Genomic DNA, 13,391 nt, shown 5'->3' with positions numbered 1-13,391 from the left:
AAGCCAAGAAATAGGCGGGAAAGATGAACAGGCAGAGAAAGCAGCAGACCATCAGAAGTTTCTTTGGTGGCAAGGTAGATCAAAATACACCCTCAAAAGAAGATAACAAAGTCAAAGCTCCTACATCCCAAGCTTCCAAGAAAAATATGAATTGGTCTCAGGCCATGGAAGTGCTCAAAAAGGACTTTAAAGATAAAGTAAGAGAGGTAGAGGAAAAAATGGAAAGAGAAATGAGAATAATGCAGGACGGACATGAAAAACAAGTCAACAGCTTGAAAAGCCAAACTGGCCAAATGGAAAAGGAGGTACATAAACTCTCTGAAGAAAATCATTCCTTAAGAATTAGGATAGAGCAAATAGAAGCTAATGACTTCATGAGAAATCAAGACACAGTAAAGCAAATCCAAATGAATAAAAAAAATAGAGGGCAGTATGAAATATCTCCTTGGAAAAGCAGCTGACCTGTAAAATAGATGCAGGAGAGATAATTTGAAAATCATTGGACTACCTGAAAACCATGATCAAAATAAGAGCTTAGGGGGCAGCTAGGTGGCACAGTGGATAAAGTACCGGCCCTGGATTCAGGAGTACCTGAGTTCAAATCTGGCCTCAGAGACTTAACACTTACTAGCTGTGTGACCCTGGGAAAGTCAATTAACCCCCATTGCCCCCCAAAAAACCCAAAACAACAACAAAAACAAATACAAAATAAGAGATTAGACATCATCTTCCAAGAAATTGTCAGGGAAAGTTGCCCTGATATTCTAGAAGCAGAAGGTAAAATAGAAATTGAAAGAATCCACTGATCACCTCCTGAAAGAGATCCCAAAAGGAAAACTTCCAGGAATATTATAGCCAAATTCCAGAGATCCCAGGTCAAGAAGAAAATAATGCAAGCAGCTAAAAATAAACAATTCAAGTACTGTGGAGCTACAGTCAGGATAACCTAAGATCTAGCAGCATCTACATTAAAGGACTGGAGGGCATGGAATATGATATTCTGCAGGGCAAAGGAACTAGGATTACAATCAAGAATCACCTACCCAGCAATTTGCATATAATCTTTCAGGGGAAAAAATGGGACTTCATTGAAAAAGAGGACTTTCAGGCATTTGTGATGAAAAGACCTGAAATGAATAGAAAATTTGACTTTAGAATACAATACCCTAGAGAAGCATAAAAAGGTAAATAGGAAAAAGAAATTGTGGAGGATCTTAAAAGGTTAAACTGTTTACATTCCTACATGGGAAGATGATACTTCTAATTCATAAGAACTTTCTCAGTATTAGGACAGCTGGAAGGAATATACTTAGACAGAGGGCACAGGTGTGAATTGCATATGAAGAGATGCCTGTAAAGCATTTATTTTTTGTTTATCCTTTTTTTTTTTGTGGGACAATTGGGGTTAAGTGACTTGCCCAGGGTCACACAGCTAGTAAGTGTTAAGTGTCTGAGGCTGTATTTGAACTCAGGTACTCCTGACTCCAGGGCCTGTGCTCTATCCACTGTGCCACCTAGCTGCCCCTGTTTATCCTTTTTTTGTGGGGCAGGCAGGGTGGGGTGACATATCTAGGGCTGGATTTGGGCTCAGGGTCTCCTAGATCCAGGGCTAGTGCTTTGTCCACTGTGTCACCTAGCTATCCCATGATGACATCTTTAAAATAAAGTTAAAGGGTAAGAGGAATGCACTGGAAGAAAGGGAAAGGGAGAGGTGGAATGTGGTAAAGTAGCTCACGTAAAAGAACAAGAAAAAGGTTATGGAGTGGAGGGGAAGATGGGGAAGGAGCAGGGGAGTGAGTGGACCTTACTCTCATCAAAATTGGCTCAAAGAGGGAATAACATGCACATTCAAGTGGGTATAGTAATATATTTTGTCCTGAGGGAAAGTAAGAAGGGAAGGGAATGGGGGGAGGGGGAGAAGCGAAGGAAGGGAGGACAGATTGGGGAAGGGGGCAATAAAAAGCAAAACACTTTTGAGGAGGGATAGAGTGAAAGAAGATAGAAAATAGAGTAAATAAATATCAAGGGGAGGGAATAGGATGGAGGGTAATACAGTTAGCAATAGTAACTGTGAAAGAAATGATGAGCAGGATACTATCAGAAGGACTTATGAAAAATGCAATCCATCAACAGAGAAAGAACTGATGGTATCTGAATAGAGGTTGAAGTATAATTTTTTTAAAATTAAGTACAAAAAAGAAAGCACATTGTTGCTCTTCTCCAATATCTTTAATGTTTATGATAACAATACAACTTATGTCATTTGTAAATATTTCTACAGGGTAGTTATATGGAAAGTACTTGGTAAACCTTAATGTGCTATGTGAATTGCTTATTTTGTTATTATTGTTATTATCCTTATCAAGATATATGACAGTCATTTATGTTATTCAGCGATCTAAGACTAATAATTACTTCACAAATACTGAAAAAATAAAGCTGCACGATATAATGGAAAGAGTATTGATTCTGAAATCAGTAGGTCTGAATTAGAATCCCTTTTCTGATGCTTATCATCTGTTGTGATCTTTTTTTTTCTTTTTTTTTTTAGTGAGGCAATTGGGGTTAAGTGACTTGCCCAAGGTCACACAGCTAGTAAGTGTTAAGTGTCTGAGGCCGGATTTGAACTCAGGTACTCCTGAATCCAGGGCCGGTGCTCTATCCACTGCACCACCTAGCTGCCCCATCTGTTGTGATCTTGAAGAGGAAAAAGGAAACAAACATTTATTAAGCACCTACTGTGTGTCAGGAACTGTGCTAAGCCCTTTACAAATACTATTTCACTTGATCCTCACAACAATGCTGAGAAATTAGTATTATTATTATTCCCATTTTATAGTTAAGGAAAGTGAGGCAAACAGATTAAACAATTTACCTAGAGTCACACAGCAAGTAAATATCTAAGACTGGATTTGAATTCAGAACTTTCTGACTCTAAGCCCAGTATTCTTTCCACTGTGCCAACTAGCTACCTTGAGAGAGTCACCACCTGTCTGGGCCTCATTTTCCTCATCTGCAAAACAAGAAGGTTGAACTAGATAAACTCTGAGGTCTCTTCTGGATTTAGGATCCTAAAAATATTTTCAAAGGACCAGTTACCAAAAATAATTTGCTTGGGGCAGCTAGGTGGCACAGTGGATAGAGCACCAGCCCTGGATTCAGGAGGACCTGAGTTCAAATCCGGCCTTAGACCCTTGACACTTACTAGCTGTGTGACCCTGGGCAAGTCACTTAACCCCAATTGCCTCACCAAAAAAAAAAAAATTTGCTTAAGAAAATTCCTCAGGAGGGAAATGAAAAATTGGTGTATGAAGATTCAAATTGAAGATTTCTATCTAACAGTGGAAAATATAAAAGGAAACTGACTAATATAGTTTGACTCTAAAATAGGTTGTGTGTATAAAGGTTTGAAAATATTTGAAATAGCAGAATTAACTCCCATGGACCTCTCTTCAACTCTTTAAGTTTTCATAAAATTATATTATTCTAGTTCATTTTTAAAAGATTCATGTAAGCACAAATACAACTTTAATGCTTCCAAAGTACTTTAAACATAGTCCTACAGCATGACTATTTTAATATTCAAATGAGCTAACACAGTTGATTAAAATTCAGTTGTAAAATGAATATGGAATTAGTTATAATTTTGTGTTGGAATTTAGCAACTTTTGAAGTGAATTTTAAAACCACATAGACAATTCACAAATTTATAGTGGATGTATGGAAAGTAAAATAGATATGTCTTTAATCACCACTGCAATACCCTGGAGCAGATGGATCTGTTTGGACCCAGTCTAGGGTAGGGTTTCTTAAACTTTTTCCACTCAAGACGCCTTTTTGCCAGGGAAATTTTTATTCCACCCTGAGTATATAGGTTTATAAAATAGGTATACATAAACTTTTACTATTGCCAAAATTTTTGCAACCCCCACATTCACTTACTTGAACCTATATGAGGTTGAAACCCACAGTTTAAGCTAGGGTCTAGGAGATATATCATTTTAAAGTGGTAAATTGGGGGCGGGGAGGTTTCTAAGGCTTTCTGCTTAAAATGGCTATGGGAAAGGTAATAGAGGAGTGTAAACCTTAAACAAACACCCCAGCAAAGACCTAAAAGGACAACAACTGGAACAATGATTAGTAAGACAAAAGAGAAACCTATAAACTGTAAGCTACTCCAGGACTACACAAAAATGGACAAAAGCCTGTGGGCACTCTGAAAAGAGTCACAACAGGGGAGGTGGTTCTATTAAACAGAACCTGAAGTCTTCAGGAACCCTTACTGGGTACATACTAGTGTAGTCAGAAAGGCAAGCCTAAAATCCAGTAAACAGGGCCTGAGACCAGCAGGGTCTCAGCCTTGGCCTGTCAGAGCAGCAGTAGAGGACAGAATTTGCCCTTTATAGGTCAGTGCATGCCCTGGAGAAGGCAGAAACAAGTGGGAGATCAGGCCAGCTCAACAACCAGGCACATGTACCAGGGAGCTTTGCAGGAGGCATGAAATTGATGTGATTGATGATATTTTGGGCCTATCAGGGTCAAGGTAGCTGACAACTGAGTTAATTCCTAATTGAGGATCATACAAGGAAAAGGAGACAGAAACAGAGTCAAGACCAATACTTACATTGGGCCACTGGATGAGAAACAGAAGAGTTTTAGAAGCTAGGATGTAGTACTAGTCAGTCCATTCAGAACTGTAATGGCAATGACATCCAGGATACAGAGGGGACAGGAACAAATAGTGCCTGCCCTCCATATCCAAGAATACAAGATGGGGCAAAGTCTGGCCCTGGTACAAACTACCCATCCAAAAGCAGGTTGGCATTATTAATAAACAGAAGAAAATTCCTAACACAATGAAGAAATACTACGGGTTAAGAGAAGTTCAAGAGGTCTAAGAAGTAACTTAAGTATCAGACCAAGAGAAAAGAATGGCTTAATTACAAAGACTTTAAGAGTAGCTCAAAAAAATGAAGCACAATATAAAAAATTAAATTCAAGATGTTGAAAATATTTTAGAATAAAAGGTAGAGGACGCAGCTAGGTAGTGCAGTAGATAAAATACCGACTCTGGATTCAAGAGGATCTGAGTTCAAATCTGACCTCAGACACTTGACACTAGCCATGTGAACCTGAGCAAGTCACTTAACCTTCATTGCCCCACCAAAAAAAAAAAGGTAGAACATCTTAACTGAGTATTAGACTACCTATAAAAATAGACTGAAAAAATAGACTATTCTAGTATTTCTTTTTTTTTTAATTTATTTATTTTTTAGTGAGGCAATTGGGGTTAAGTGACTTGCCCAGGGTCACACAGCTAGTAAGTGTTAAGTGTCTGAGGCCAGATTTGAACTCAGGTACTCCTGACTCCAGGGCCAGTGCTCTATCCACTGCGCCACCTACCTGCCCCCTCTAATATTTCTTGAATCACAGAATCATTGAATTCAATGATTCTATGATACAAGAAATATTAGAACAAAGTTGAAAGACTGAAAAATAATTATAAGAACATGCAAGGTATCTACTTTTAGAAACAAACCTGGAAAACAAGTTGAGATGAAATAATTTAATAATTATCTGACTCCTTGAAAACAATAATTAAACAAAAACCATGAATATCAAATTTCATGAAATCGTGAAAAAAATTTGACTATATGTGTTAGAACCCTCAATTGGGTAATGACTAAACAAGCTGTGGTATTGAATATTATTGTACTATAAAAAACGACAAGAAAGATGACTTCAGAAAAACCTAGAAAGATATGCATAACATGAACCAATGCAAAGTGAACAGAATCACAGAAATATTGTATTGATGAAGAACTGTGAATGGCTTAGCTATTTTCACCCATACAATGGTCCAAGAAAATACCAAAGGACCAATAATGAAGCATACTATCTGCCTTCAGAGAAAGAACTGATATTATTCGAATATAGACCGAAGCAAACTTTTAAAAATTAAGCATGCGGCTAAAGAAAAAACCTAGAAAAACAACAAATAAAAATCCAATTTCAGAAAAATAGAAATTCTGAAAATAAGAGACAGATTTTTTTTTAAGTGAGGCAATTGGGGTTAAGTGACTTGCCCAGGGTCACACAGCTAGTAAGTGTTAAGTGTCTGAGGTCGGATTTGAACTCGGGTCTTCCTGAATCCAGGGCCGGTGCTCTATCCACTGTGCCACCCAGCTGCCCCCAAGAGACAGATTTTTAAAAATCCTTGAATGTGTAAATAAAACCCAATAAAATAAAGTTAAGTTGTTGTATGTCTTTTGTTCCCGAAGAGTACCATGACATGAGGAAGTTATGTCATGACTTGCAGTAAATTGAATTTAAGTTAAGACAGTGCTGTGCAAAGTCAGCAGCCTCACTCTCCCCTCCAGAGCCATCTGGGTCCAGTGGCAAGATATACATCAAGATGACTGGAGGTGGTCTCTGATGTCTGAGGCAATCAGGGTTTACTTGACCAGGCTCACACAGCTAGTAGTGTCAAGTGTCTGAGACTAGATTTGAACTAAGGTCCTCCTGACTCTAGGGCCAGTGCTCTATCCACAGTGACACCTAGCTGACCCATAAAGTTAAGTAATTTCATCAAAAAAGGAGAAAATCCAAATCACTGAAACGAAAAAATGAAAAAGATGAATTTATAACAAAGGAGGAGTAAATGAAGGAAAATATTAGAAACATCAATTCTATGCCAACAAAACTGAGATCTCTAATGAAACTGATGAAGACTTTTTTTTTTTTAGTGAGGCAATTGGGATTAAGTGACTTGCCCAGGGTCACACAGCTAGTAAGTGTTATGTGTCTGAGGCCAGATTTGAACTCAGGTACTCCTGACTCCAGGGCCGGTGCTCTATCCACTGCACCACCTAGCTGACCCAAAGACTTATTTTTAAAATATTCATATTAACAGAATAGAAAATAGAAAACTTAAATCATTCAGTCTCAGGAAAAAAAAAAATTGACCAAGCCAAAAATGAACTCCCATAGGAAAAAAAAAATCTCCAGACCAAGTGCATTTATAAGTGAATTCTTTCACTCAACAGCATAATTTATTTGCAAAAATGTGAAAAGAAAGAACCCCCAAAAAAGAACCTACCAAATTCCTTCTTTGACATAAATATGGTCCTGATAACCAAACCACAGGTATTGACAGAAATTCAGAGAAATCTATAGACCAACATCTCTAATTAATATTAATACAAAAGAGGCTATTTTAACATATTAAAAGGATTATATGGGGGCAGCTAGGTGGCGCAGTGGATAGAGCACTGGCCCTAGATTCAGGAGGACCTGAGTTCAAATCTGACCTCAGACACTTAGCAATTACTAGCTGTGTGACCCCAGGCCAGTCACTTAACCCCAATTGCCTCATTTAAAAAAATAAAAAGGATTATATCCTAGGTACAGGTTGGATTTATATTGGGAATTCAGGGTTGATTCAATATTAGGAAAAGTATAAACATCATATAGTTTTAATTTCAGAAAAGGAATCATATGATATTATCAATAGAAGTAAAAAAAAGCTTTTGTCAAAATATAGTGTCCATTTAGATGTTTTTTGTTTTTTCTTTTAAACACAGGTATAGGGGCAGCTAGGTGGCACAGTGTATAGAGCACCGGCCCTGAATTCAGGAGGACCTGAGTTCAAATCTGGCCTCAGACACTTGACACTTACTAGCTGTGTGACCCTGGGCAAGTCACTTAACACCAATTGCCTCACCAAATTGCACCCCCCACACACACTAACCATAGGAATAAATGGACATTTCACACAATCATTTTGTAAGTCTAAGACTGTACTGCCATCACAAAAGTTGGGGGCAGGTAACAGACAATGTCTAGGATAGCTGAGGCTGAGTAGAATTATATCTCCCTGCCATCACTCAAATATTCCTAATCTAGGGTTATGTCTAGTCTCAGAAAGAAAGCTGCTTCACTATTCACAAAGCAAGTCTTTATTGATGTCTTTTATATCATTATAATTATCTCCATATTTTCCCCTTCTTAATATTTTAAGACAAAAAAGAAGAGGAAAACAATTAATAAAACCAAAAAATACACTGAAAAAGTCCAAAAGTTTGCAACATTTTTTAAAAAATGTATGATTGTTCTTTTCATTTACTTTGCTGTAGTAATTGTATATATATTTTTTCCTGGCCCTGCTTACCTCACTTTGCATCAGTTCAATAGGCATCTACTTTGTTTCCAATTCTTAGCTATCACAAAAAGTACTGCTAGATGCTGGAATTAAGACCTTGCTTGGCCCCAAAGGTCTGAGCCACTGCTTGCTTCTGAACTTCTTCCTTTCTTGGTACACACATCATGCAAGTCTTCCCTACCAGGAACACTATCCCCTTCTCAATCCTAATTGGGTAGTGGGTGACAAAGCTGCCCGTTTTTGGCAATTGCCCCTATAGCTATGCCCCAGTATGGATCTGATGGTACCCTGGAAGGGGTCTGGGATATCCTCTTGCCCTGGTACCTAGAATTTCCTTGGCCTCTGGAGTATTCTGTGCACAGCATGCTTTTGATCCTACCCATCCACAGTGTCAGCAGACCCCTCTATCTTCTCTATGCTGAGTTGGACTGGACAAATAGCTAACAATGATTTTTTTGGGGGGGATTTCCCCATCAGGATTTGGTCTGGTGCAATTTCTAGATCTATTCATAGGAGTTTTGTAGAGGGGAGCTTGGGTGTAAAGCTTCCTACAACTCCACCTCTTCCTTGTATATTTTCAAACTAACCTTGTGCCACAGGAATCTCACATGAGATACTGGTTCCGAACTCTTCTAAAGGGGAAACGCTTTGTTTTATGTGTACTGTACAGAAACTCATGGGGATAATTAATAAGCATTTTGAAACTCTAATAATGGGTTCTATTGACATCTCAGAGAGATCAAAATAGATAGTCTTCTATTTTTAAAAGAGCTAGAATATTGAAAGATGAAGACATGCCTTTAGCTGGGGTGTTGCTGCTTTCCATTGAGAAAACATTGTCCAACTAAAGGTGTTTTGATGTCTAAATTATTATTTATGCCACACCCACAAAGTACTAGGAAGTATACCAAGCATACAAGAGATACATAAGCCAAAGCTCATGGCACTGGTTATTCAGGATCTGTGCATTTTTCTTTTTCATATTTTTTACCAGTTAAAAGGGAAATAATTTCCCCAAAGAATATCAACTATAATCTAGACAACACAGTCAGGTATTCACAAGTTGCAGAGCTATCTCCTCAACAAAATGTAAGTCTATTTTATTTCTGACAAGACACTGGGAGCAGAGCTGATTTTTTAAAAAGGCATTTTAGTATTATTGTGAGAATTTCTTGGTACTATTCCCCTATCAATTTTTTTTCTTGAAGAAAAATGCTTAATATTTCAGTATTGTTAATAATTGATGATCCTATTTTAATCTATTTTGTATCATTGACTCTTTTTAATAAAAGGAATAATGTAAAGAAAAACATTAAAACAAAAATAATTAAACTAGAGGGGAGAATGAGAGAAATTGATTTTTTAGACCTAAAAAATCTCAGGGTCAAAGGCAAGGAGACAACTGAAAATAACTCCATGGTCAAGAAAGAATATTTTACCTATATTTCTTCTTATTGTTCTTATTTTACACAAACATATTTTCCTTTATTTACCCCAAATCTACCTCTATCACACATTCATGAACCAGTCTAAGTCCACCACAAAAAGAATAACTTGAAATAATGTTGTCTATATAAACAGGAACAATAAGTCTAGTAGACCTATTTGTGATCTGTGCTATTATAGAAATTTAATGGAGCCTTGAAATAGCCATTCCCCCAAGGCAAAAGGTATATGAACCAAGATAAGAATTAAATCTCCTTTCTCAAAAAGCTGTTGCTTCAAATGTGGATTTCATCACATTTACAACAACTAAACCTAGTAGTTATGGAATAGGTTCATCAGCTTCAAAGGTTTTTTTTTTAATTTATGAAAAATAAAATACCCATATTAATAGAATAAGAAATAGAGAGCTTAAATTATCCAGTCTCAAAAAAATTGGCCAATCAAAAAATGAATTTCCATTAAAAAATCTCCAGACCAAATGGATTTATAAGTTAATTCTATCAAACACTCAAAATAGTCAACTCCGATATTGCATAAATTATTTGCAAAAATAGGAAAAGAACAATATATCAAATTCCTTCTTTGACATAAATATGGTCCCAATATGAAAACCACAGGTATTGGGAGAAATTCAGAGAAATATAAAGACCATTATCTCTAATGAATATTAATGCAAAAGGGTCTGTTGAACATATTAAAAGGATTATATACTATGTAAAGGTTGGATTTATATTGGGAATTCAGGGTTGATTCAATATTAGGAAAGGTATAAACATTATAGATAGTATTAATTTCGAAAAAGGAAACATCATGTGATTTTATCAATACATATAGAAAAAGCTATTGTCAAAATATAATGCCCATTTAGGTGTTTTGTTTCGTTTTAGTATAGGAATAAATGCACTTTTCACATAATCATCTTGCAAATCCATGCCTATACTGCCAACACAAAAGTTGAGGGGAGGAGACAGACAGGGTCTGGGATAGCTGAGGCTGAATAGTCCTCCAGTCTCCAAGAGGCACATCAGGCTAGAATTATATCTCTCTGCATCATCAGTTATTTCTAATCTAGGGTTATAAGTCTGGGCTCAGAAAGAACGTTCCTTTCCTATTCACTTAAAAAAAGAGCTCTTTATTGATGTCTTAAATTTCAATACTTTTTAATTTATGGATTTCAAGTCTTTTCTTGATCTTATTCAAGGTGATCCTTCTTGCCTAGTACACAAAGAAGTTGTTAGCACAATCATAGAATCTGAGAATTGGAATGGATCTTAGAAGTAATCAAGTCCAACCTTTCATCCCATAATAGAATCTTCCTTGCAACATCCTTGACAGAGAATTATCCACCCTCTAGTTGAATCCTTCCACTTAAATCAAATTCACTTCAAAGTCATCACCCTGCCGATGTCACTGATCCTCTTCAAAAGTGAAGAACAAACAATATAAACTCTGTGGCATCATATGGCGATGAGCTTTGTTGTTACTGAAGTATATATGATGATGTACTCCTATGCTAAGCAATCCTGAGCAATTATGATTTCCTAGTTAGTGTTATTTTTGTCTCATTTTTAACATTACTGCCACTTCTGTCTCCTGTCACTGCCAATAACAACCAAGGGCAGAATTGAAGGCTGTCAGGAATTGTTAACTCAGTAACCTTAGTTTTTACCAGTTCATTTATGGTCTGAGCTGAAAATTATCTGGCATGCTATCGCTATTTTCCTTGCAACTCAAAGATTTTTCTCATTTATTTCTAAATTTACAGTTGTGTTCCAGATAGCTGTCGTGCTAGATAGCTAACCACTGAATAAATAGAGAATACTGTATTTTATCGCTGATTTTATTCAACACACACCACTTTCTCATGCTACTCTTTGGTGTGTTTCTTGAGCTATTTGCCCCTTCTTCCTCCTTTTTTCACAATTATATTTTTGTACAATGACAGGTGAAAAAATGTATGTAAAAGCACTCCCCAAACTTCAAAATTTCTATGTCAATCTAAGTTCTTATTCTTTCAGTTCAGACATTTATTTTTAGTCTCTTACTCTTTTTATCAAAAAATTTCACTAGGGCCTCATTTATTTTTCTCTAAATTTAAAAAAAGTAATCCTAAAATATAATATCCATTTCTGACTATGCCTATCATTCACTTCTTTTGCTGTCATGAATGCCATGATGGCTTAATCACTTTTCCTCCACATTTCCCCATCATTAACCAGTTCTTCATTGGTCAAAATGATGGCCAGAGTACCTATCCCCCTCATTGTTTTTTCTACCTTTTCAGAGATTTAATTGTCGGCAGAACAAGTCAAGAATTTTTCAAGTGCTCAGCTTTAGGTAGAAAAAAAAAGACTCAGCAGATTTATGAATAGTTGAAAACCTCATCACCACTATGTCCTTTAAGTTTCAGCTAAAATACTGTCTTCTACAGGAAGTCTTTCCCAACCCCTTTTAATTCTGGTGCCTTCCCTCTTTTAATTATTTCCTATTAATCCTGTGTATAGTTTGATTGGCCACATTTGTTTGTTATTTGTCTCCTTCATTACATTGTGAGCACCTCTTGACACAGTAGGGACTGTCTTTTGCTTCTTTTCGCTTTCCCAGCACCTAGTATAGTGTCTGGCATGTAAATGCTTAATAAATGCTTATTGACTGACTACTGTACTTGCTTTCTGTGACAAGAGCATATCCATATCCTTTTCCTAACTAAGTAGTTAATAGTATACTCCCATACATCCATTGTTACTTTCTCTTAGTCTCATTCATCCCATTCACTCTCTGGTTCATGGATTTTTTTTTTTCTTAGTGAGGCAATTGGGGTTAAGTGACTTACCCAGGGTCACACAGCTAGTAAGTGTTAAGTGTCTGAGGCCAGATTTGAACTAAGGTACTGCTGACTCCGGGGCCGGTGCTCTATCCACTGCACCACCAAGCTGCCCCGTGGATTTTGATTAAAGTATCTATCTTCCCGACATGCAGAGTTTCTCTTGCAACCCCTTCTTTAGGTCTTAGAGACTCAGTGTGATAAAGTAGAAATGCAACTGGATTTCTAATCAAAGGACCTAGCTTCAAATTCCAGCTTTGCCACTTGTTATATGTGACAAATGACCCTGTACAAATAATTTAACCTCTATGTGCCAAAGTTTCCTCATTTGAAAATGAGAAAGTTGAATTTGACTACCTCAGAGGTCCCTTCTAGCTTTAAATCTGTGATCCTCTGATCTGTCTCTTCTGGAAAAAAATATATCCTGTTGATGTCTTCCCATCATGAGTTCTGTGTGATTTCAAATCAAATTATGTTTAACTCTTGAAGGAAAAAATTCAAGTTCACTTTACTATCCATAATTTTATATTTGGCATATGATTGAAGCTATATAGGTGTTATTCCTGATTTTCTTTCCTGTTATTTCCTCCTCAATACTGAGTCCTAGTTTTATAATTTTATCTTGGCATCTTCCATCCTCACTTGGAAGCAAACTAGAGTTTTTCATCATATACAGGCTGCTGCCACTTCTTTGAAAGGTCCTGAACCTTGAGAAGAACTTCATATCTGTTGTGTAACTCTGATTATACAGTTTCTTTTACTTCTTTTTCTCTTATGTATCACTTTTCATTCGGTAACTTCATGGCACTGGCTTTGAATCCCACTTTATATGTTCAATTTCAAGTTTAACAATTAACTTACTAGTGTGTTACCTTTTATTAAAAAAAAAAGTGGTTGTTCAATCGTCTGACTCTGACCCCATTTGGGTTTTTCTTGCTAAAGATACTAGAATGGTTTGAC

This window comes from Dromiciops gliroides, chromosome 4 (genome assembly GCF_019393635.1).
Source record: "Dromiciops gliroides isolate mDroGli1 chromosome 4, mDroGli1.pri, whole genome shotgun sequence".
In the NCBI taxonomy this organism is placed as follows: domain Eukaryota; kingdom Metazoa; phylum Chordata; class Mammalia; order Microbiotheria; family Microbiotheriidae; genus Dromiciops; species Dromiciops gliroides.
This window is presented reverse-complemented; position numbering follows the sequence as displayed.